A 26,174-nucleotide genomic window follows, 5' to 3' on the forward strand; every position below is an offset into this window, starting at 1 on the left:
CTCACCGTCATCACCTTGTTTGAGCTATTCCTTACTCTCCTGAGTTCCTAATTTGCCTTCAGCTTCTCCTCTCTTGGCAGTGGTCTTCATGGGATGCTTCAAATGCATGGCATGCACACAGCCTCACCACTTGAAAATCAGTGCCTACGGGGACACTTTTCGTTCTGCTTCCCTTGCCCTAGCACATAGTCTGTATAAATAAGAAACTAACCCTAATTCTCAGACTCGTGATACTAAGAAAGTTATTAGTGGAAATGATAAAGCTGACAGTTGTAGTGTTCTCCTAAGTCCCCTGGTGTCGGGCCTTAAAAACAAACGCCACCTTAAGTGACATTACAAGCAGCACCATTATGGGCCCACAAGGGTGTATTAATGTGGCAGCCTAAGAGGGCGCCAGGAGGAAGTAGGGTGGGGGTGTCTGCAGGAACCTTGCCTTAGCCCTTATTGGCCAAATACATGCTTCTGCGCTCCTGAACACTGCGTGGTCGAAATAGCTAGGCATTGAGACAGGATGCATGCCCTTGACCTTTAAGCTGATTGGATTATGTTAAAACCTCCCCTCCCTATCTGCCTATAAAAGCAAGTGCTTGTGTGATAATAAATGTAACTGCTCGACAGAACCCCCACCGCGTCTGAGTGTCCTTTAACCGGGCTGTTTTTGGGGGGCCGGTGGGTGTGCTCACCTCTCTTCACAGCTCTCTTCCCCGGTCTCCTTCCAAAGGGGACAGGAGAGAAAGAGGAATCCCGGGCCGTTTGGTCACCCACCGAAAGCAACGAGTCTAGGGCTGTACGGGTCAGCCGGCGGCAGACCTGACACCCCAGTCACTGAATAATTCCTGCAGCCTTTGCTCCCTGCTCTCTCCCATGCCAACTGTAGTAGCAGCAGCCAGCTCCTAGATTTCTGTTCAGACTTCAGAAAAGAGCAGATTTGGCCTCCCATCCTTGTTTTTTTAGCATTAAAGTAACACTGATTATCCCATGCTTGCACTGATCAGTGAATAAGTAGACAGAAGTTATTTTGAGTGACAGTATGTCAGCTGTGAAGAAACTGGAACATGAACTGAAGAAAGAAATGAGTTGGAGTTTCCAGGGTTTGGGTTCCCACAACACAGCTCTTCCAGTAACAACCCCTTTTTTGTCTGCAATCCAGATGTCAGAGCAACAGTGATGCAGCAGCAACAGAAAAGAAGTATGCTCAGAACCCTGTGAGGGCATAGCTGTCCCCTTCTCTACCCTTGACATGAATGGTGTACTGTTTTAACAAGAGCCCTTTAGTTGCAAAATATAAATCACTACTTGCTTAAGTGACAGGTGGTTGGAATTACTAGTTTTTGTCTTTGGCAAATTTATTAAGAAGAAAAGAACCCACATGGCCAAGTGGAAAGGAAATGAGGTAACATGCTGACATAGCATCATCCTTTGGCAGCTTGTGTTGTAGTGGGAGAAAGGACCATGCTTTGGGGTAGAGACCCCTCTGGGGTCATACTGATGTTCCTTGTCCATCATGCCCTCTGATAAGCCTGTAGCTATGCTCATATTTCTACTCTGGTGGTCTTTCCCCAAGAGTACTCTCAATTTAACTATAGTCACTTTACCCCAGCATGCAAGGTCCTCCTTAGTATGTTCCCAATATATCTCCCAGCCATAGCACCCTCTAATCTGGCTCTTCCTTTAATGCAGCCCTTCATACTGCCTCTGTGTCTTCATTCATACTGTCTCCCTCTCTACTGCAATCCCTTGCCCCACTGGCTCATGCAGTATTTATTCAGTACTTACTCTGAGCCAGTCACTTTGCTAGACAGCAGAGATTCAAATGTGAGCAAAACCAGCATAGTTCCTGCCCTTATGGAATCTGCAAGCCAATGAAGGAAATAGACATTAATCAGATATTACAGATTCATGTAAAACTATGCTTTGGATTGAATGTTGCACCAAATCTTAATTCCCACTGTAACTGTTAAGGGTGGGAAATCCTATTATGGTAATTGAAAGGTGGGTCCTTGAAGAGGTGATTGGATTGTGAGGACTATATCCTTGAGAATGGATTGATCCATTCTTGAAATAATAAGAGTGGTTCTGGTTGCTTTAAAAGGAGAGTGAATGAAGGGGTTAGTCTATCTCTCTGCTCTGCCATATTCTGCCATGTGAAATATCTGCATCACTGTCACCACTACCAAGGCCTTCACCATATGTCTTCCCTAGACTTTGGATTTCCCAGCTTCTGAAACTGTAAGCAATAAATTTCATTTTCTTACAAATTACTCATTTCCAGGTATTTTGTTATAAGCAACAGAAATGGATTAATACAAGTTACAACTCTGATAAGTGCAAGAAAAAAGGACACTCAAAGCTGCAAGCATATTTAAGAAGGGAACCTGCCTGAGATATTCAGGACAGAGACACTGAGAGGATGGCAGGGTGGCTACTGCAGAGCACAACTCAGTCCTGCTGCCAAAATCCTGTGACATGCTGGAGCCTCCCTAAAGGCTTTTGCTTAATCTCTGCAGTGAGATGTGATCACTCTATCATTGAATCCACCTCAGACTTTGTGTATACCTTTTCTTTTTTTTTTTCCTTTTTTTGTTTGTTTGTTTGTTTCTTTTCTGTATATACTTTTCTATGGCCCTTCTCTTACCCTACCTCTTATCTGATCTTCCTTTTAGATATTAAGCAATTCAAGGTTAGAGACTCTGATATCCACATCTTTGTATTTTTTTTTTTTTTTTTGTCTTTTCCTAGAACAATGTCTTGGACAGAGTAGGTGCTCATTAACTATTGACTAAATGAATGGCCTTAATTTTCTCCAGAAATGTATCTAAATAATATGTTCTCTGATGAAATTTTCATGAAATTAATAAAAAATACTATGGGGAGGCTCCAGTCAAGATGGTGGAGTAGTCAGTTCCTGGTGTTGCCCTCTCCCAGAGTGACCAATTTGCAGCTTTTGAGGGGCAGTGACGGAGGACCCGAAATCTGTGCTGGAGTGGACAGGAGACACCCACCACGAGACCCCAGTTCAGGTTGCTCCCCATTCCATAGAGAGAGAATGACAAATGGGGCAGGAATTCTGGCCTAGGCCATCCATATCTCTGAGACTGACTTGAGAGACTCTGGGCTCCCACACTCGGAGCCAGCTGAGCCAGTGAAGGCAGGTGGAGCGGGACTTCCGGCCCAGGCCGCCCTGTCTCTGTGAGTGACTTGAGAGGCTCCAGGTCCCACGCCCAGAACCAGATGAGCCAGTGAAGGTAGGTAGGGTGGGACTTCTGGTCCAGGCTAGTTTGTGCTGTCCAGAAGCAGCAGTCCCTTCAGGATCCAAGCCAGACATCAGGGTGAAATGGGTGGACTGTGATACCCCCAGCCACAATGACAAAATATCAAAGGAAAGATACTGGAAATATGAAAAATCAAGAAAGTACGTTGCCACCAAAGGAAATTAATAACTTTTAGGTGCTAGATCCTATAGAACAGGAAGTCTTTGAAATGACAGACAAGGAATTTAGAGTAACAATTCTAAGGAAATTAAATGAGATAGAAGAAAACTCAGTGAAACAACACAAGGAAATGAGAAAAAATATACAGGATCTGAAAGAAGAAATATACAAAGAAATCAATGCCTTGAAAAAGAATGTAGCTGAGCTTGTGAAGCTGATTGATTCAGTCAGCGAAATAAAAAACACAACGGAGAGTTTAACCAGCAGACTTGAACAAGCAGAAGAGAGAATTTCTGACCTTGAAGACAGGCTGTTTGAATTATCACAGGCAGACTAGAACAAAGAAAAAAGAATCAAACAATTGAAGAAAATTTAAGAGAAACAATTGACAACCTTAAGCACTCAAATATCCAAATCATGTGTATTACAGACACGGAGGAAAAAGGAAATGGCATTGAAAACAAATTCAATGAAATAACAGCAGAAAACTTCCCAGGTATATGAAAAGTCACAGATCCCCAGATTAAGAAGCCCAATGATCACCAAACACATTCAACCCAAAAAGGTCTTCTCCAAGTCATGTGATAATTAAACTGACAAAATTTAAAGACAAAGAGAGAATCCTAAAAGCTGCAAGAGAGAAGCAGCAAGTCACCTATAAGGGAGCCCCAATCAGAATAAGATCAGACTTTTCATCAGAAACTCTAAAAGAATGGGATGATATATTCAAAACACTAAAGGACAAAAATTGCCAGCCAAGAATACTTTACCCAGCAAGGCTATCCTTCTGAAATGAAGGACAAATAGTATATTTCTCAAACTAACAAAAACTGCAGGAGTTACCACATGACCAGCCCTACAAGAAAGTCTCAAGGAAGTACTGGGTTTGATACCACAAAAACAACCACCACTGCCATGAATACACAAGAAAGAAAATACCTACCAGCAAAACAAAAATGCTAACAAAAGGGAAAAAAAATAGTTTATCTATCACCCCAAGAAACCAACAAATACAGAAGACAAATAGAAAATTACAAAGAAAGGAACAAAAGATACTTAAGACACCTAAACAAAAATCAGTATAATGCTAGGAGTAAATCAACACCTTTCAATAATAACTCTGAATGTAAAGGAACTAAATTCCCCATTCAAAAGACACAGACTGACTGACTGGATTAAAAAGATGCACCCAACAATATACTGTCTCCAAGAAACTCACTTGACCTGTAAAGACACACATAGACTAAGAGTGAAAGGATAGAAAAAGCAAGTAGAAATGAAAAACGAGGTGGAGTAGCTATTCTAACATCAGATAAAGTAGACTTTAAAGGTAAAATAAACAAATGGGATTATATCAAACTAAAAAGCTTCTGCACAGCAAAAGAAACAATCAGCAGAGTAAAGAAACAACCAACAGAGTGGGAGAAAATATTTGCAAAATATACATCTGATAAAGGATTAATGTCCAGAATATACAAGGAACTCAAACAACTTTACAGCAAAAACCCAAATAACCCAGTTAAAAAATGGGCAAAGGAGCTGAACAGTTATTTCTCAAAGGAAGATATATGAATGGCCAACAGACACATGAAAAAATGCTCAACATCACTCAACATCTGGGAAATGCAAATCAAAACCACACTGCGATACCATTTCACTCCAGTAAGGATAGTTAACATCCAAAAGACTGAGAACGATAAGTGCTGGAGAGGTTGCAGAGAAAAAGGAACTCTCATCCACTGTTGGTGGGGCTGCAAAATTGTACAGCCTTTATGGAAAATGATATGGAGATTCCTCAAACAATTACAGATAGATCTACCATATGACCCAGTGATTCCACTGCTGGGAATATACCCAGAGGAATGGAAATCATCATGCCGAAGGGATACCTGTACTTCAATGTTTATTGCAGCTCTATATACAATAGCCAAGAGCTGGAACCAGCCCAAATGTCCATCATCTGATGAGTGGATAAGGAAAGTGTGGTACATCTACACAATGGAATACTACTCTGCTGTAAAAAAAAGAACGAAATACTACCATTCGCAACAACATGGATGGACTTAGAGAAAATTATATTAAGTGAAACAAGTCAGGCACAGAAAGAGAAATACCACACGTTCTCACTTATTTGTGGGAGCTAAAAATTAATAAATAAATAAACACACAGACAAATAAAGGGTGGGGTTGGGGGAAGAAGACAGAATAACCACAAAAATTCCTTGAACTATTTTAGTCAAGTGCACAAATATGATGTGGGCGGGGGGGAAGGTGGTGGAGAGGAAAGGTAAGGGGGCATGAAAATCAAGTACAATGTATTTTGAGAAGTAAAATCAAATTTAATTTAATTCAATTTAAAAAGAAAATACCACAAACAACAACAACAACAAAATACTGTGGGAAAGCAAAATGATACAACAATCTATAAAACAGCAAAGCAATCTCTAAACTATTGAAATCTGGTTAGGCATCTACAGGTGAAGGAAATAGAAACACATTACCTACATGTATGTATGTATATATGTACATACATATGTATGTATATTTGTACATACATATGTATGTATATTTGTACATACATATGTATGTATATTTGTATGCATGTATAAATGTATTACATGATGTAGAAAAGCACATGCTTTGAACTCAGGTTCCAAATGCCAGCTCCACCAATTACTAGTTGTGTGACCTTGGGAAAATTATCTTTAAAATGAGAGTGATAGTAATAGCACTTACCTCGTATGGTTGCTGTGAAGATAGAGTTAATATAAGTAAAGCATTTAAAATGTATTGCACATTGACACATACCTCAACAACCTGTCACAGTCCTCCTGCACCTGGGAGGAGTTTGCTTGCCCCTTTGCAAGTTCTCACCCCCAACTCCCGGAATCAGGCATGGGCAATCATCAGAGTTCAACATGGAAGACATCTGGCAAGGTCAGGTCCTACATAGAAGGGTGAATTGTCACAGAGAAGCCACAGGATGAGGCTTCCCTGCCAGCATTGAGGCAGAGAGAGGTGGGTTCAAATCCACCTCTATCAAATCATTCCAGCTCTCTGAACCTCAGTGTCCTTGTAAGTATAATGGGATTGTTGTAGGGATTCAAGAATGAGGCCTGGCCTTCATGGTGTAACCTCCAGAGCCCAGGGAAAGCTTTCCCTTCCAAAATAGCCTCCTCAGAGTCCCCAACAAAGCGAGACATCCATTTGTCAAGAAACAAAGATTGATGCCATGAAAACTTGGTCAAAGCTTCTCTTTAAACCAGGGTATACAGAAATCATGTGGTTCAGAAAGCAAGATACTCTATGATGTGGATTCATCATCTGGCTCTCTGAATAAGAAGGTTGTTTCTTGCTGTCTACTGGAAAAGTTCCTTTACTGCTACTGAAAATACTAATTGTTACAGACTTTCATTTACTTTCCATACACACAGCCAATTCTCATTTTAAAAAATTTATGATTAAAACAAGTTCACACTTGTCTATTATCGTAGAGAGGCTTCTAGCAATTCTGTTGATTCTGAGAAATACAATCTTGCTCTTGGCCTCTAAATATCACTTTTGAAATGTAAGGATTTGGGGACATATTTTTACAATGCCTCACAATACCCTACCACAATGTGTTCCTGTTTAGACTCTCTGAGAGCCTGCCCACAGTCAGTGGCTGCATTTCTAAGACAAAATCTCCATGATCTCAATGTGACCTTTTATGTCTACAGAGCAGATACAATCCAAAAAGCTTAAAGCAAGGAAAAAAAATTGGCTTCATAAACAATGCTTTCTATGAGAAATTAGGCAAACCTGGAGTGACAGGTGAATGCTCTGACTTTCACAACATTTCCTTAAAATTTTGGAGCAGACACAGCATGCTTTCAAAGCTCATCACTTTTCAGAATTTAAAAGGCCTAGAGTTATATCTTGACACCTTCTGTGGTACATGCTGAATTCAGCTCTTTATCAGAGCCATGGGTATTAATTTTGATCTTTCCATATTTTTAATGTCACCTTGATTTGGATTCATGGGCCTTAGTGGGCTGAAATTGTTACGATGGGTGCTAAGAAAAATTATTCAGGCAGCAAAATTTATTTTGACTGGCCTCCTCTACCTTCTGCTTGCATTCTTTCTCCCATGTTCACCCCCAGGTTTCCCAATGCCTTCATGATGTTCAGGGTCTCCATTAATGTTACACCATGCTTGCTGGAATATGCTTCATGTTCCAGCCCAGAGAAATTTACCTGTTGGGTGTAGCCATCTCTCAGCCCTTGCTAAGTGACAATGAATGATTGACAATATGCATTCTGATGGGTTAGTTGGTCCTACTATCTTAATGAGCTATCTCTCCCTCTTTCTAGAATACTCTTCGCTTCTCTGCTCCTTGAAAAATTCAACTCACCAACTCACACATAATTTCTTTGAGTCTTTCTTGATTTCTTCTAGAAATAATTAGTTGGCCTTTATTCTGTGCTTCCACAATACTTTGTATACGTAGTCCATGCTACTTCTTATAAGACATTATTATTTTGTTTTATTATTTTGGGGGTTTGTGTGTCCTCCTTTTTCTATTAAATTCTGAGATTTTCAAAGACTGGAAACTTGCATATTTGTTCTTATGTTTTTATTACCTAACACAGTCTGGTCCTTAATAATTTCACAATAAATACTTATTCAATAAATAAATGACTGTAATGATGTGAATTGAAAATCCTCTCAGTTCTCCCAACATATTCAGTCTTTGAGAGTTTGAAGAGAAAACAATTTGGCAACAATCCACGTGAAAGGATGCTTTTGAGCAGATCTTTTTTCTGAAATACCAATTTGAAGACAACAGCTTGCTCAAAGTCATAGCCAGTTGTATCACACATGCTTTATAAGTAAACCTCAGAAATGACAGAGCCCACAAGCACAGATCTACTTGTTGCAAGACTGTTTCACTGACCAGGGTGATTCCTATCATTGCTTATTTTTATGCTAGAAAAAAATAGCTGTGCAATGTTCCCCTCCAAGGGCTTAGTATCACAAGTTCCCCATGAGTAGGTAATATATACTTAAACAAGACAAAAAGGATATAATTTATCATAAAATCTATTTATTTGTTGAGTCTCTTGTTCTTTTGAAAAATGATGGCTATCAGTTACTTCAAAATCTAACCAGCCCAAGGGAAAGATTTGTGGGGTGAGCAGGCCTTTCTTCCTTGCTTCTCCCAAATCACATCACATCAGCAGCCATCTATACCACTGTGTAGTGTAGGCTATAACCAAAGATATTCCACAGGCTGAGGTTACACTTCAAACGTGAACTAGAAGAATCCATGTAAAACGAGATGTTTTCATCATTCATACAATGTAATTATCTCCAGAGTAACTAGAAACTAAAGGACAATATACCTCCACCCCTCATCATCAAAATTGCCTTCCTTACTTCATGTCTTAGTATGAGAAGAAAAGCAGGGTGAAAGATGTTTGTAGTGGTACTTTACTGGATATTTTTTCCTGTTGCTTTAGAAAACCATGCTAAATAGCCATTTTTGTTGACATTGTTTTTGCGGCCCCAAATATGTAATCACAAATGTAATATCTAGACCTTGTGGAAAGCTAGACACATGCTGAGTTAGCCATGAGAAACAGATCATGTTGATTGTATTTGAATCATTTGCTTTGGCAGATATATTTGTGTAATTCCTAGATATTTCCAGAAACAAATATAACATGTTGAAATGTGTAATATTTGGGATTGTGGTTAAGAAAGACATAGTATATGTCAAGCAAAGGAAGAAAAAAAATTCTGGCCTTAGCAACATACTGTAGTTTTATCTCAAACCTACCTTTTATTTCCTCTGCTTCTCTTATTTTTCTCCTAATCCAGATGTCTTTCTTTAACTTATTATTTTGTATGCTGATTCAGTTGGCTCCCTTATTATCTGTTCCATATGTTTATAATATTTTGCCTGAAATACTTCTCTTTGAGTTTCTTACATCCATTTTCCAAATTTCTTTAATTTCTTCAGCTATTCCCTAATCCCATCCTCTCCAAATTTATACAGGACCCTGCCATCGATTACCCTAGATAACCGTGATCTTTCTTCTCCCCGGCATCTTCTCCTTTGCCTCGTGTATGAAGATGACAGCATGAGTGATCAAATAAACCCACAACTCATTATTTGTATAAAATTTTGTACAAGTGCAGATTAACTCTCTGATCCTCAGTTTTCTAGTCAATTTAATATCTTTTGCTCACTACATCCCAGACAAACAAATACAGGCTAAAAAAAATTGATAGAAGGTAGGAGCCCTGTGACTACACCCCTGACCTGCTTTATGAAAGCTTCATCCCCTATCACATGCTTCCAAGATCATTCTCCAGTCTCACAGTGCTGCAAGACCTATTCTTTGTGTCAATCACAGGGCATGCCACCATGTCTCTCCCTGCCCCCTCTAACCCACTGAAGTGGCATCTGCACCCTCTGAAGATTCTGAAATTGTTATCTATGTCAACGTTGCCTAATGCCCAAGGCTACAGAGTATCAATATCTGTAGCAAGGCTGCTGATTGCCAAAGCCAAAGCCATCAAAGTAATCAACAAAAACTATTGCTCTGTCTTTAATGTCACACCATCACCATACCGGTGTTGCTACTGATTCTCCTGCAGGGAGCACCCATTCCCAATGCTGTTGACAGTTTGCATGTGTTCCATGGGGATCCTCTTCTAACTTCTGTTAGCTCTGTTTTTACATACCCCCACTCTAAGACTTGGCTGGACTGCATGGAGATTGAAACAGGGACAATCCAGCATTCACCAAGCTGTCCTCAGAATCATTTTTGTACACTCTTCAAAAATTACATTTGACTCTTTTCCCTTAAAAGGAGCTCTTCTCTTCACACTTGCTCATCTCCAGTAAAGAGGCCATTCTCACACTCAGTCCTCTCATTTTCCAGATGCACGAAGCACACACAATCCTCAATCCTTGTTTAGGCTCAAGCTGTGACTCTTACTACATGTAAGTTACCAATAAGAGTAACGATCTCCAGGTATCATTTTGAGGATTAAGTGAATAGTGTGTGTATAGTGTGCGTGACACATTTGGAAAGACATCTGGGGAAGAAGCAAGAGCCCCAAGGCTGGTGCCTGAGAGGTGCCTCACCATCTCCCTGGTGCACAATAGAACTCCAGGGCGTGTGCATGATGCTCAGGACAAAATGGCTGTTTGGTGCAACTATGCACACCAGGACATGCCTGCCCCACAGACATTCCTCACTTGAGCATGACCCAGGAGGAGCAATAAAGCTTCCAGATTGGAAATATTTTTGAAGACAGGCCCCGAGACATCTCAGCAATGATCTGCTTGGGCCCATCTGAACACAAAGTGGGAAGTTGTTGCAAATCCTGGGAGAAAAAAGAACAGGAGTAAATTCCCAACTAACATTACACTTTTTCTTCCTTAGAAAAAAAGAGAATTTGAAATAGAAATACATTGAGTTATAAACAATATTTACTTCCCCCCATAAAAATGTATTCTCAAAATAGACTTTCTCTGCAGCCTCAGTTCCTTCAGTGTGTAAGGGGACCATGTTACTCCACACCCATCGGTGATGGCCAGTGAGTCCATGGGGCCCGTGTCCTTTTCTCTCTCTCAGTCCATGGGACCTCTCTGCAGAATATGCTGCTGCTCTCCCTACAGCCTTCTCTCTAAAACATTTCTCTTCCTGCTGCTACTTCTCTACTCAGTCAAGAATATCTTTTTTTTTTTTTTTTTCTCTCTCCTCTTTAAACAATTTTTAATCTCTTTGCAGCTTCTACAGTCTGGCACTATTCTCATCCATATCTTTGTCCATAATCTCTCCTCACCCTATACGTTCTCCTATACTTTATCCACCCTTAGGCTCTAGCTATCACCTTTGTGGTTTCCAAAATTTTTAACACATTAAAATAACTGAGGAATATTTCTTTTAAAGGCAGGTTCTTAGGCCCATCCTCCCAATAATCTGATTGAACGTATCTGGGATAAGGCCCAGGAAAAATCTTCAGTTTTACAAATACCCAGGGGCAGGCACAGGCATACCTAGTCTCATCACACTTCACTTTACTATGCTTCGCAGATACTGCAATTTTTACAAATGGAAGGTTTGTGGCAACCCTGCACTGACCAATATTTATAAAGAACTTTTTAATTAAGGCATGTACTTTTTTTTTTAGACATAATGCTGTTGCACACCTAATAGACTACAATATAGTGTAAACATGACTTCTGTAACTACTGATAACCAAAAAATGCATGTGACTGCTTTATTGCAATAAATAAACTTTATCTATTCATTTTATTGTGGTGGTCTGGAATTGAATCCACAATATCTCTGAGGTATGCCTTTACCTATGGTGCAGATGTTTAGATGCTTTCAGATCACCTTTGGGAAATACTAACCTTTATTGCTTTTGACTTCCAAGTTTACATTACCAATGTCTTAATCTGACTCCTGACTTCCAGACCCTATTTGCATCTAGCTACCTAATATCTACATTACCTAAAACAGAATGCAGCAGTCTGAGAAGCAAATTTTATTACTTCATTCCTGCTAAAAACAATGTACCTCCTCGTTCATACTTCCTGTCTTAAGTCAACATAGCACTGTTAACTCAATCTAGAACTAGAGATTCTCTCCACTTCTTTGTCACCCAATAAGTCACCCAGCCCTTTTCATTTTATCTCCAAGACATCACAAATGTGCCCCTCACCTCTGGCTAGTTTAATATCCATTGTTCTTTCCTGACTAATTAAAACAGCCCCTTACCTGGCCTCTTTGATCCCAGCCTCTCTTATCTCCAGTCTTCCTCTCCTTCACGCTGCCAGTACTCTACTAAAGCAAAAATCAAAAATACAAAAAAAATAAACCTCTGCCATTCTCTTGGCTTATTGAATTCTAATGCCCTAGCATACCTAGCATTCAAGATTTTGCCCAATCTGAATCCAATCTTAATTCCAGACCCGTTCTCTTCAGCCTCCCTACCACATACAAGAGCAAGCGTACAAGTTCTTCTCACCCCATTTATGCTGCTGTGTCTTCAAGCATAGTTCTCTCCTACCCAGAATGCCCTTTACCCACCTCTGCATGGTGAAATGCTTGCCAAGCTTTCAAACCACACCTTCTACTGAAATATGCCAAGGACAGAATTTTAAGCTGGTCCTGTAAGATTCCTCAAATTGAGTAGAATAATGTTTACAAGAGGCTGGGAATGGAAGGGAAGGGAGGGAGGGGAAGTGGTGCATGAATGGGTACAAAGTGTATTAACGGGGAGATGGGAAGAATAAGTTCTGGTATTCTAGGCTGACTAGAGCTAATATTATTATACCGTATGTTTATAAATAGCTAGAAAAGAGGAGCTTGACTGCAATCAACACAAAGAAAAGATAAACGCCTGGGAGATGGATATGCTATCTATCCTAAATGAATCATTGTATAGTAGATGCAAGTATTCAAACAACATACTGTACCCCACAAATATGTACAATAAAATGTTAAAAGGCAAACAAAAACAAAATAAGAAAAGATTCCTCAAATCGTGATGATGCATTTATTTATTTATTCATTAACCAAATATTTGTTGAACATTAGGTTAGGCACTGTGTTAGGCACTGACAGTTCAGCAATGAACAAGATAATTTCTGTGTGTGTGTGTGTGTGTGTGTGTGTGTGTGTGTGTGTGTGTGTGTGGTTGGTCACGTGTGATAAGAGATATGAGGGAGGGAAGAGGAAAGTGAGGGTATGTTTTGAAGAGAGAGGAGAGGAGCTCTCTTTTGGAGAGCACTGTGGATTGGCTGTTCAATATTCAATCCAATCTACACTTCTAGGATATAGAGTCTAGAAAACTAAAATCCGCATGTAGGACTTAGGGCAAAACAAGGATGTTACAACCAAAAGACCAAGCAATAATCCAGTCACTTAAAGAAGAGTCAAGTTTTTTTCTTATCATGGAATCATCCAAAGTGGTTAAATGGACTTTGCTCCACAAAATCATCGAAGAATCAGGTGGCCATGTAGCTCTACATGCCCTGGCATTGTGTCATCTGCATGGTGGAAGCTGAGCAAGGTTCCAGACAACAATAAGGGGAAAGAAATGTGGATGAAGTATGACCATTGTCTTAAGGTATCTATTACTTCCACTCACATTCTCCAGGCAAGAATGTAGACACATAGCCACATATAACTGCTGGGGAGATCTGAAAACACAGTCCAGTCTAACCATGTGCTTGAGAAGGAGAAAATGGTTTTTTGTAAGAACTAAGTATACGTTCCATAAAACAGTTCCTAGAGTCCCTTGTAGTGAGTTCCAGATACTACCTCGGGTTGGGTATGGCTCACTTCAGGAGAGAAGCAGTGTAAGGCCCTTTCCTCTTGCTGGTGGAGGTCATGGTTAAGGCAGCTTGGTTCTGGGAAATGGCAACTGCAGCAGTGACTTTCTGATTCCACAGGTAGTTTCCTGCTTTAGCAGATTCCTGGCAAAGGCATCATATTTCTGATTCTATAATAATTTCTGATTATGGCAAAGGCAGCACTTTCCCTGGCCCGGTTCTATTGCATGGATTTGGAAATGCTTCCTGAAATCTCAACACAGAGATTTTCTTCAGCCCTCTCAGTGGTTCTGTAAGTCATGTATTACCATGTAATAACTTTCTATCTGCTTAGAAAGAGTGGACTCTATTCTTGGCAACTGAACTCTGAGCAATACACCTCCTATGTCTCCAAAAGCCTGAAATCTCCTTGAAGATCTCTCCTTCACATTTGCACAATGCACATAAAATTTACATTGAATTCCCAAAAGCACTTACAAAGATATATGCCAGTCTATGGATCCTTAAAATCTGTGGGAAAGTATTAATTCTTTGAATACACCTAAGGTCCTACTCTCAAACTTTGACCCCAATTGCACCTTTATTTTTTAGACCTCAGGAAGCTTTGTTACTGGGCTTGGAGGGAAATGTGGAGAGGAGACTGATTCCCAGGGACTGGAGCCACAACCAGAACTCTCATTGCAACTTTCTTTAGACTGTATTGTATTTAAATTTCTAACAAAATGTCATTTATTATGCAAAGTGAAGTATTTAGGAAGAAATGGATTGATGTGTGCAATTTACCTTGAAATGCATTGAGAAAATAGAAGTGGAACGAGGCACCTGTAGAGGATGGACAAATGGGTAGATATGTGATAAAGCAAGTACATTAAAGAGTTAATGGGGTAGAATCTAAGTGATGCATATATGGCTGCACACAGTAAAATTATTTCAGCTTTGTTATTTTCAATTTTTCATAACAAAATTTTGAGAAAATATTGTTCATTAAGAGCAATGAGTTTCTTCTATGTATGCAAACCGTACATATACAGCTTGAGAAGAGGTAGTAATTTTCTCTTCCTTTTGTTCAGCTACTGCTAATTTGGAATGTACTCATCCATATTTTCCCTTGTCAATTACAAGCATGAGACATACATATACAAATACAAGGATTTAATATCAAAGAGAATAATACTCTATTGTATTTCATAAATTGCTTTTTCATTTTATAAACACATTATGGACATCTTTCCAAGTCAATTCACATATATTTCTGTTCTTTTTAAAAGGTGCACAGTATTTTAGAACATGAATTACCTAATTTTTCACCTGTACTATTATTGACAACTATTCAGATTTTCTCCAGTTTGGGGTTGCCAAAAACTGTGATGTAATAAATTTCTTTTACAGATGTCCTTAAATACTGGTATTTTTACTTCTTGTAAATAAGTAGCTGAAAGTAGAACTGCTGGTCAGAGGAGCATATATATTTTTAATTTTAATTAGTTCTGCCAGATACCATCCTAAGAAGGCTGCTTACAGCCCAACCAAGAGTGAAAAGGAGTCCTTCTTTTCCCACAGTCTTACAAGCACCAGAGATTACCACTCAAGGGCCTTCTGATGGTGATCTTGATATGTTTTAGGATTTGTTCTAGAGAAAGCAAGACTGAAGAATGGAGAGAACCCCAGAATAAATGATTTACCAAGGCCACATAGTTTATCAATGCCAGAAGAGGGATAGGAACTGTGGACTTCCAATTTTCAGTATTTACTTCTTCCTTTTCAGAACATAGCCCGAAGACACTACATAAAAGCATTTATGGGTGATCATTTTTATTTTGTTTTATCAAAATGAAAATTTTGTCTTTCAGTCAAATTTAGTTACTTTCAGTGTCTCAGTTTCCTGACCTGTTTCAGTTCTGTGACCCTAATTTTAGGCAGTATGGTCAAACACAGAGTGTAAAACATGAGGGATACCTCAATGCTCTGTCAAGCAGAGAGTAGTAGGAGTTTTGCATGCCCTTTCCTCCTGCTGCTTCCAGAAGGGCATGAACCAAAGGAATGATAGCAAACTTGGAGAACAGACATAGAGCTCCCCAGCTCACTTTGCGAGCTTAGGCAAATCTCTCCACTTCCCTGTTTGCATTTTTCTTGAATGTAAAATGAACACGTACCTTTCACATACCAAGAAGCCTATTCTCTCTTTTGAAATAAACATTTTAGCCAATGCTCTAGATATGTAGTAAAACCTTATTTAAGAATAATCTATCCTACAAAGAAGTCAAGTGAGAAGGAACAAAAACCTAGCAACAAATCATGTTATATAGCATGATTCTGAGATATCTGCGTAACTATGTTGCACTACCCTGCATTGTCTATTTTGAAAGTATTTTTCCCCAAAGAATGGAAGTAGCTATTCAACTACTTCAGAGTAAATGGTTAAGTAATTTAAGGTATATATTCGTTCCAATAACAGAAGTGCCATACAGCCATTTTCCACTCAGAAATTAAATCACTGAAAAACATCATTTTGGGCCGGCCCCGTGGCTCACTCGGGAGGGTGTGGCGCTGGTAGCCCCGAGGCTGCGGGTTCGGATCCTATATAGGGATGGCCGGGTGCACTCACTGGCTGAGCGTGGTGCAGACCACACCACTTACCGGTCAGAAAAAAGAAAAAAAAAAAAAGTCATTCGTATAAAAAAACGTTTTTACACTAAAGCTTAAAGGGATCTACACTAAATCTCCTTTCTTCTTTTTACTGGCCAGAACTTTTTTTTTTTTAAATCATCTGGTCAGTACATTGTCCCAATGTCAGAGAAACACAGAACCAATAGTAATAATAGTAAATAATAGTAGGCCCTAAAAATCAATTATAATGCTACTATCCAAAAGGCAAACTAATTGTTAAAGACATTGAATGAATGAGAGTGGAGCAAATAATTCAAATTTTCTAGGTAACTAGGCACAGTTAATGTTTATTGTGGCTGTCCCAAGTCTTAGGAAAAAATATTCACTTTTCTTTGAGCTATCTCTTCAAGTTCTCAGGTACTCCAAAGTCTAAGGAGTAATCAAATCCTTCCAAACATGTTGAACCAAGTATTCTGCAAAGAAAGGACGGAAATATAGGCAGGGCCAAAACACTAGGGGATGGCCTTTTTATTTAATCATTAACAAAGCTGAAAGCTTGTGTTGACGTGGTGTTGACTCAGTGCATTCGTATAGTAGTGCTCTTTCAGATCACGATCATTTACTACATTACTTGCTCCCATGTAAACAAAGTAGGAACAGGTGAACTGGAGCTGCCTCTAGATTGGAATAATTTCTACCACCCTTTCCACAAACACACACACAAGTACACACATTTCTGGGAAGGCCCTGGGATAGACAGTCTAGCCGAGCTGTTCTATGTCTTATGGGAATATATTCACTTTTCTTTGGTTTACCTCTCCCGCATTTCAAGAACACCACCAATGTATCAGCCTATGAAAGCAACCAAGAAGACTACTTGTTGTGCTCATACACTTTAGCTGGGGAGAAGCAGTCCTTCTAGAATATCCTTAGTTCAACCTAGCCCAGTGGTTCCTAACTGGGGGTGATTTTGCCCCCCAGAGGAAATTTAGCAATGTCTGAAGACATTTTTGGTTATCACACCTGAGGAGGGGATATGCCACTAGCATCTACTGGGTAAAGGCCAGGGATATTGCTAAACATCCTGAAATGCAGAGGATATTCCCACAGCCCATCCCCCCTTCCCCCAGCACACACATCAAAAAATTAAACAGCCCAAAATGTCAATGTCAATAGCGCACAGGATGAAAAACCTTGACCTAGCAAACAAGGGCTTGCATGTCACCAGCAGGTTTAGGGCCAATAACTTGTTAATAACTTGTTTAATCTTATATCTTCATTCTCATTCTCTCTCTCTCTCTCTCTCTCTCTCTCTCTCTCTCTCTCTCTCTCTCTCTCTGTCCCCCAACCCCCTTCACCTGCCCTAGCCCCAAATATGGGAGACAGACTAGGTTATCAACTGAAATGATTATATATTGCAATCATGCATAACTTCTCTTTAGAAATATGACTAATACTGGTCATTTCTTAAATGAGTTGCATGATTGATTAAAATAAGTAAAGTGAATAATTCCAGCTGGAAAATTTACTTTGGATCACAAACTATTGGAGCTGGCCACATTAATATATCATTATGCAACTCAATATAGCCAACTTAAGTGTCCTCACATTTAGACTATTCAAGGCCAAAAAAAAAAAAATTTAGGAAAATGTATGAGCCAGCCATAAAAATGGGCTTTAGTTTCTTTGTACATTCGTGTAAAAACACACATAGTTATTTTTTTAATATGAAGAATAATTCATATAGTAAATTTTTCTCTTTGGCTTGACATCTGTGGATTAAGACAATTGGACTAGGTGGTAGGAATAACAGTCGAGGTAAATTTGTGTCAAAGATAGACTCAGGGTATTATCTGGCCAAGTAAGTTACCACTTACACTGAAAAATCAAGGGCAGACTTAAAGTAAAATAGTTGTAAGTATTGACAACAGACATTTGCTCATATGTGGAAGGGGTATTTTCTCTACATTTGTGGAGAAAATATATAATCTGAGTCCTGAAGACCTCATCCTTGACATGCTAAATGAAAGTAGAAAATTATTTTACTGCCTCAACAAATGCTGACTTTCAAGCTAATTGCTTTATTGTAAAAATTCTATCTTAGATGTCAGAGGTCGAAAAGTCATTATTTGTTCCCCTTTGCATTTCTGCCATTACAATCATAAACCACTCTCACCTTCATCCAGGACCAACTACACAATGAAAAGTACAAAATGAAAGGATGGGACCCACTGTTCAAAAATTATTAAGAATCTCAAGATGGTTACAGTACAGCATTAAATCAAGTATGGGGCCATTCTTAGTGCAGCTGGCATGTTATACACCCATGAAGTAGGCTCTGCCTCCATCCTACCCCAATACATTTCTGTGAGGTCACAAACAGAAATGCAGTTTTTAAGCTATGTTGCAGGGCCTCTACATACAGTTTAACAGGCTCTGCATTACACAACCCTAAGGGCATTTATGTCAGAGGCTGAGGACATTGCATCCTCTGGGGCTTTGTGGCACACAATCTGCATGTCCACATGTGCCAACCCTAACACCATTTGCACAAATGATACTCTTCTCCAGTTCAGTGTAGAGAATCATAATACATAGCTACTACCTTTCTCATCCACCAAAAAATGAGAAGTGATTCAGCTGATTTTCAAATACAGTGACTCTTCAATCTTTTTCTTTGTTATCAATCACTGAAGAGAGCGATTTCCATTTATTAAACTCTAGTTCAAAGGCCATAAGAAAATCTGTCTTGTTTGTCTTATGAACAGAAATATTTTTCACGTTTTTCCAAAATATTTGAATCGTTAATTTTATGGGATTTCCATGGTACTATAGCCTATTTATAGATCAGAGTTTTATCTTAATTCACGTGTAATTTGAGGGAGGTCTAAGGCCTAAGGAAGATCTATGTAGGTCAGAAGGAATGCCAAGTGATCGTTGAGTCAGCACAGTAGATTTATTGAATATTAGAGCTGGAAATGATCTGAAAAATTTTCTTTTCCCATGCTCTCCTTACATAGATGAGGAATTGAATACTGGACTTGCCACGGGTCCTATAGATAGAGATATTGGAAGAATAAACACTAGGTCCCAGAAGCCACCATTTTGATTTCCAGTACAATACAGAGCATAACATATGTGCTTTAATCAGACCCATCCCGAGAGTAAAGAAATAAATTCTTCTGTCAGCATAAGAAAAATCAGTGTCTTGTGAATAATTACAACTGTGATTCAGATTTGACAGATAACGTGTTAGCAGCTACCCAGTGAGTCCTGTGAGCTCATAGTGTCACTACGGCACAACTGCTGAAATGGATGCTGTTTCTCATTGTATGTCTATTAGCATCATTGTTAAGATTCCTTGTGTGTTGTCACTGTAAACTCTCTGTCTTCAGGTGTCCATAACAAGCTCATAAGCATTCTGTTCATATTCAGACATTGGAAGCATGAAAACTCTCAGCAGTAAAAATAATTTAGAAGTATTTACTAAAAATCCAGAAATAGCTCAGGCATTTACAACACTTTATCTAACAGAAAAAGGAATGTTTACAACTCAAGCTTTATTTTGCAATATATTTAAATTTGAAAATCATCACTAAATTGTGAAAGAAACATTTTCTCCATATACAACAAACCATCAGAATTATTGCCCTCTGAAGTGCTTTCACTTTGTCATTATCTTTCTGTTTGACTTGGAATAAATGTTCCTCTCTCCCATTGTAACAGAGGACAATTCTTATCACCAGAACCAGACTGTGTGAGTTCTAAATGTAAGTAGAAAGGTTTCCTTAGAAGCTCATGCTTCCCACCACCTCTGTTATACAATTGATTACTTCTTGATATTATTTTCCTACCAGCTCATTACTTCTTGATATTCTTTGTCCCAAATGAGTTATAGGACTTTTTCTTCTGAAAAGTATTAAAATTGAATCTCTCATAAAATTTGGCCATCAAATTAGTATCATATATTAAGCAATAGTCTCATACCCCATAGTTCTAAAAAAGACATTCATGATCTCTGTAAAAACTAGTCCTCCTCTTAACGTGATATATTTGATAACTTTGTTAGTCAACATCATTTCCATCATCAAAAAGCACTGACATGAACTAATACGTAAAACTGGAACAGTTTCTAAAACAACACATCAGATGTTTCCTCGCTTTACTACAGGTTACATTATTGCAATTCTTCATCGCTCCCAGTATCTACATATTCTTTGCCATATGATTTTGCAGGTCTGCCCTTCACCTTGGACTTGACCATGTGACTTATACTGGACAATGTGATATGAGTCAAAATGCAGTCTTCCAGTTGCTTTCTGGCATTTTTGCTTTTGCCATGAGAAGAGCTGCTCTGGCTAGCCCAAGCCAGGAAGGAAGATGATAAGAGACAGGTGGAAAGAGCAGAATAGCCCCAGCTGGCCACAAAGAAACAGTGAGAAGCGGTGTGGCTCAGCCCCACAGTCCGATGCTGAACTGCCCACCCAAGCCAGACTAGATCAGCCGGACTCCAGAAGTCCTACAGACACTGGGGTGGTAATAAATGATTCTTGCTTAGAGCCACTGACTTTTAAGGTAATTTCTTATGCAATATTAGTTAACTTATACGTTGGGATTTCATTGTCAAAACCAAGGAGAAGACATAGCTGAAAATAACATATGCAGGCTACCTGCAAAATAAGGCAGAAAACACCCTGTCTCAAGTTTCCGTGCTTATCATTCTCAAACACAGAGGAAATTGCTTCCATTTGGAGAAAAGAATAGATGAAAATGGCTGTTCATTGAGTTTTCTTAGAAAAATGTGGTTCTCCACTTCTTCTGAAAGAGTAGTTTTTAAAGTTTGAACACTCTGGAAACGTTTCTATACTTGGAGAACAGGGTTCCTTGCCATTCTGAAAATACCCAACTTTAGGTAATCTGCACCTCTCACATAGAACCATAATGCCATTTCCCCAAAATAGTGTATTTAACTGTCATTTATCAAGATTTTGTGGTCAATGGAGAAGCACTATTGTTCCAACTTGTTAAATAACAGATATTTTTCATTTTGTTTTGTTTTAATGCTTTGATTGGAAGTTAAAGAATTCAAGTTAGTTTAAGAGACCTTGGATTCTGAATAATTCTCTTGAATATTGTAAGCCTTTAATCTAAGTAACAAAGTAATTTCAATTGTACTAATATTAAAAGAAATTAAAGAATAAAAATAAATAAGCTAGGCCAACACATTTTTACATGATGTTTATTAGATTCATAAAGCATTTTCTAACTAAAATATAGATGCTTCCCCACAAGCATAATTTCTCTAATGACCTAATTGAAGTCAGTCTCAGCCTGAGATTTGCTTTGAGAGTAAACTCAAGATATTTACTCAAAAAGGTAATACCGCAAACTAAATAAATAGCTAATGAAGGTAGAAAGATTATAACTAATTTTAAATTTCAAATTAAGTATCTGAAAATGGATTGTGCCCTTGGAAACAAATAACTATTTTTCATTTACTTCCTGTACAGTAAGCAACATGGCTTTAGAGGTTAAAAAAAAAAAAAAATCAATGTTTCATTACCTGAAGACCTTGCTGAGGATTGAGAATATTTTTCTGCTGTTGACATCTCATTACGATTATTTAACAACTAAGCAATCAATTTGCCTCCTTGGTGCTAAAATTGATATATTTTCAAAATACAGTCCATAGTTTTCAGAGAAAACCCATAGATTTTTGACCCAATGTCAATATCTATCACTGAAAGGTGTGGAATAAAATAAAACAATAAATATGTTGCATCAAGAGGATAGAAAGTATATTAAGCAACAAATAAAGTCCTGTCTTAATGGTGCTATTAAAAGTGGCAAAGACATAACATGAATAATATTTTATAATGTGATTATTTTTATAATTGCTACTTTGCATTAATTGGATATTGATAATAAATGTATTTTATTATAACTGTGCCCTCAAAAGCATGTATATTTTGTTTATCCATTTATATAGAGAGAGAGTGGAGAGATTTTCTTTTAGACATAAAAACAAGATTTCTCTTTATTTTTGAAGTAAATTCAGGCTTACAAAAAGGTTGCAAGAATAGTGTCTAAAATTGCAATTCTGGTGTACTCTTCATCCAAATTTTCTAAATGTTAGTATTTTACCACTTGCTTTATCACATCCCCCTTAGTATATGTGTTAGAAGTATTGAAGAGTAAGTTGCTGCAGACATGCTATTATATTTACCCCTCAGTATTTCAGTGTGTGTATACTAAAAACAAGACGGTTGTCTTACATAGCCACAGTGCAATTCCCAATGTCAGGAATTTAACATTGATACTATACAATCAGGCAATCACTCAACGTTTGTTTTTTTTTAACTTCCCAGTATACATTGTAGTTGGTTTTCGTGACTCCTTACCCATTCCTCTTCCCCGCTCCCTCTCTCATCATTCGACTTTACTAACTATCCCAATAATGTCATTTATAGCAAAGACAATCTCAGTTTATGCATTTCCTTTGCTGGATGAGGTGGGGTAGAGGGGTGCCTTCCTCTTCTCTGTAGGTTGTTTAGCAGCATCCTTAGACTCTACCCAGTAGATGGCAATGGCATATCTGACTTCTCCAATGACATATCCTACCTCCCAGATGTGATAACCAAGAATGTCTCCATACAATGCCAATTTTCCCCTGGAGGGGGGGGATTGCACCTAAAATGGAAACCACTTGAATCTATTAAAAATCATGAGTTTTCACTGATACCTCCAACTATAATCCAACCCCACAGGGCTCCTTGTATCCTTTCCTCTTTTCATATTGTTGACTCCCTTCTGTAACAGTAAAAAACCTGGCTCCTATCATTCACTGCATATTCACTTATTTGCTCATTCTTAGAATATAAAAGAAAACAATGCAGTTTCATAATTGCTAAACCATGCCCCTAAAAAAATATTGCCTTGAATTTCATCAAAGGCTTTTCAGCATCTTTGGAGATAATATGATTTTTCTTTTTGTTTCTATTATATTAATGGATTTCCTAATATTAAACCAAATTTGCAATTTTGAAAGAAATCCCACTTGGTCATAGCTTACTATTTTCTTGATGTGCTGTTAGATTCCATTCACCAGTATTTTCCTTTTTTTTAAATTTAACATTAACTTGTACATATTTGTAGGGTACAGTGTGTTGTTTCACACATTTATATACTGAACAATGATTCACTTACAGTAGACAGCATTGTTTTGTACCCACTAGTCTACCATTTCTCCTCCCGCAACCCACCTCCCACTCCACCTGTCCGCTGGTAACCATTATTCTACTCTCTACTTCTACAAAAACTACTTCTTTTTTTTTTTAAGATTCCAATTATGAGTGAGATCATTCGGTATTTGTCTTTCTGTGCCCGACTTATTTCACTTAACATGATGGTTTCCAGTTCCATCCATGTTGCTAAAAATGATAGGATATAATTTCTTCTTACAGCTGAATAGTATTCCATTGTGTATATATACCACAGATTTTTATCCATTGATTTTCATCTGTTGATGTACATTTAGGTTGATTCCATCTCTTGGCTATTGTAAATAGTGTTGTGCTGAACACGAAAGTGCAGGTGTCTTTTTGATATATTGGATTCATTTCCTTTCAGTATATACCCAGTAGTGAGATGGCTGAGTCATTAAGGTAGATATATTTTTAGTTCTCTGAGGAAACTCCATACTGTTTTCCACAATGGCTGTACCAATTTACATTCCTCCCAACAATGTAGGAGGGTTGCCTTTTCTCTGCATCCTCACCAGCATTTGTTATTTTCTGTCTTATTGGTAAGAACCATTCTAACAGGGGTGAGATGATATCTCACTGTGGTTTTAATTTGCATTTCCCTGATGATGAGTGATTTGGGGCATTTTTTCACGTGCTTCTTGGCCATTTGTATGTCTTCTTTTGAGAAATGTCTGTTTGGGAACTTTGTCTATTTTTTAATTGGGTTATTTGGGGTTTTTTTGCTGTTGAGTTGTTTCAGTTCCCTGTCTGATGTGTAGTTTATAAACACATTCTCCCATTCTATAGGTTGTTTCTTCACTTTGCTGATAATGTCCCTTGCTGTGCAGAAGCTTTTGTTTGCTGTAGTCCCTTTTTTGTATTTTTGTTTTAGCTCCCTGTACCTCTGTAGTCTCACTCAAAAAAGTGCTGCATGCTGCCCACTCCCATTTCATGTAGCATTTCTCCTATGTTTTCTTCCAGTAGTTTCATGGTTTCCAATCTTAAATTTAGGTGTTTAATCCATTTTGAGTTTATTTTGTATGTGGTGAAAGATAGGGGTCTAGTTTCAATCTTCTGTTTATGGATATCCAGTTTTCCTAGCACTATTTACTGAAGAGGCTGTCCTTTCCCCATGGTATATTCTTGGCAGCCTTGTCAAATATCAGTTGGCCATAAATGCATGGGCTTATTTCTGGGCTCTCTATTCTGTTCCATTTGTCTATTTGTCTGTTTTTATGACAACACCATGCTGTTTTGGTTACTATAGCTTTACAGTATATTTTGAAGTCAGGAAGTGTGATGCCTCCAACTTTGTTCTTTTTGTCCAAGATTGCTTTAGCTATACAGGGTCTTTTGTGGTTCCATACAAATTTTAGGATAATTTTTTTTTTATTTCTGTGAAGAATGTCATTGTTATTTTTGATAGAGATTCTGTTAAGCATGTAGATTGATTTGGGTAATATGGACATTTTGATGATGTTAATTCTTCCAGCCCAAGAACATGGGATATCTTTCCCTTTATTCGTGTCTTTTTTTTTCAATTTTTTTTCAATTTATTTATTTATTTATTTATTTTTTTGGTAGCTGTTGTGAATGGGGTTACTTTCTGGATTTCTTCCTCAGCTATTTCCTTACTGGCATATAGGAAGGCTATTGATTTTCACACATTGATTTTGTATCCCCTCACTATACTGAATTCATTTATTAGTTCTTGTAATTTCTTGGTGGAGTCTTTAGGGTTTTCTACGTATAGGATCGTGTCATCTGCAAAGGATAGTCTAACAACATCCTTTCCAATTTGTATGCCCTTTATTACTTTCTCTTGCCTTATTTCACTGGCTAGAACTTCTGGTAGTTTGTTGAATAAGAGTGGAGAAAGTGGGCATCCTTGTCTCCTTCCAGATCTTTGAGGAAAAGCCTCCAATTTTTGTCCATTCAGTGTGATAATAGCTGTGGGTTTGTTGTATATGGCCTTTATTGTGCTGAGGTACCTTCCTTGTATACCTAATTTGTTTAGTATTTTTTTTATCATGCAAAAGCAGTTTTTTTTAACAATGAAAGCAGTTAGATTTTATAAAATTCTTTTTTCTGCATCTATTGAAATAATCATATTTTTGTTTGTTTGTTTGGTTGGTTAGTTTGGGGTTTTGTTTTGTTTTCTTTTGTTTTGTTTCTGCTTCATTCTGTTGATGTGATGTATCACCTTTATTTATTTGCATATGTTGAACAACCTTGCATCCCTGAGATGAATCCCACTTGATCATGGTGAGTGATCTTCCTAATGGGTTGTTGGATTCTGTTTGCTAGTATTTTATTGAGGATCTTTGCGTCCATGTTCATTAGGAATATTTGTCTGTGGTTTTCTTTTTTTGTTATGTCTTTTTCCAGTTTGGGTATGAGGTTAATGTTGGCCTCACAGAATGAGTTTGGAAGTATTTCCTCCTCTTTGATATTTTGGAAGAGTTTGAGAAGAATTGTATTCCCCCTCCTCTTCTTTCAAAGAAGAGGAGGGAAGAAAAGTATTCCCTCCTCTTTAAATGTTTGGTAGA

The sequence above is a fragment of the Cynocephalus volans genome, chromosome 1 (assembly GCF_027409185.1).
Source record: "Cynocephalus volans isolate mCynVol1 chromosome 1, mCynVol1.pri, whole genome shotgun sequence".
In the NCBI taxonomy this organism is placed as follows: Eukaryota; Metazoa; Chordata; class Mammalia; order Dermoptera; family Cynocephalidae; genus Cynocephalus; species Cynocephalus volans.